General features: G+C 32.8%; 1 protein-coding gene across 1 annotated transcript in view; it reads right to left on the reverse strand.

Moving 5' to 3' along the window:
* The window catches only part of EPB41 (erythrocyte membrane protein band 4.1), a 112,403-nt gene extending 111,707 nt beyond the window's left edge, over nt 1–696 (reverse strand). Inside the window, exon 1 of the mRNA XM_014546796.1 lies at nt 692–696. The gene's annotated coding sequence lies outside the window, so the exon portion shown is untranslated. The remainder of the gene's footprint in view (nt 1–691) is intronic.
* Between the last annotated feature and the right edge of the window lie 423 nt (nt 697–1,119).

Below are 1,119 nucleotides of genomic sequence, written 5' to 3' on the forward strand. Positions count from 1 at the left end.
ATAAAAACATATCCTTGGGTGAGAATTAAAAAATAAAAAAAGAGAGATGCCCAGACCCCAGCAGAGCATCTTCAAGACTGGTGGTTTTTGGTTTTTTTAAAAGCTCCAAAGAATTCTAATTCAGACCCTTCGTTAAACTTGAACCTAAACGTTCTCAAAGTGTAGTCCCTTTATCAGTAGCATCAACATCACCTGGAAACTTGTTAAAAATGTAAATTCCCAGACTCCCCCCTGAATGAATCAGAAACTCTGGGATAATGCCCAGCAACCTGTTTTCACAAGACCTCCAAGTTATTTTGATGCTAAAGTTTAAGATCCTCTGCTTTACACCCTGGTGTCCACCTCCTCTTCATTAACTCTACAAGATGAAAATGAGATTTAACTAATATAAAGAATTTTTTTATTAAAAATTTGTTTTGTCTTAGAATCATTAAATTAACACTAATATGACTTTCATTGGAAAATGGTTCCATTTGTCAGTTCTTAGATCAGTTTCCTTTTTAAACATAAATGTGCCTGGCATTAGACAAGAGATCCAACGATCTCTTGCCATTTTGTCTATTCTTCCTCTGGTCCTGGGTAGCAGGAGTTCCTCAAGTCAGCTGATTAACTGCAAACCTTGAGATGGAAAAAAACACACATAGTTTTTCTTTCTTCATTTTAAGACTAAATGATGTCTAGAATCAACTACCAATTTACAGAAAATACAAAGAACAAAGAAGCCTGTAAAGCTCTACCACGGAACTGACATAAGCAAAAATCCAGACAAAGTAGAAATTCTACAGAATAAATGACCCAATTTCTTCAAAAATCAAAGAATAAGAAAAAGAGGATATAAAAAGCATCCTATGGGTTAAAAGAAACTGAAGAGATATATCAATCAACTGCAATGGATTCTAACTCAAATAAATTACCAACAAACAAAAAATGTATTTCAGACTATTGGAAATTTGAACACTAAGTGGATAACTGGTATTAAATAATTGCTGCTAATTTTAGGTACAATAATGGCATTATTATTATGTTTAAAGCATACTTATCTTTAAAGAAATACCAAATTATCACCAGATAAAATGATATGTCCTGGATCCACTTCAAAATAACAAAAGAGGAAGAAAA

This window comes from Myotis brandtii, unplaced genomic scaffold, assembly GCF_000412655.1.
Source record: "Myotis brandtii unplaced genomic scaffold, ASM41265v1 scaffold456, whole genome shotgun sequence".
In the NCBI taxonomy this organism is placed as follows: Eukaryota; Metazoa; Chordata; class Mammalia; order Chiroptera; family Vespertilionidae; genus Myotis; species Myotis brandtii.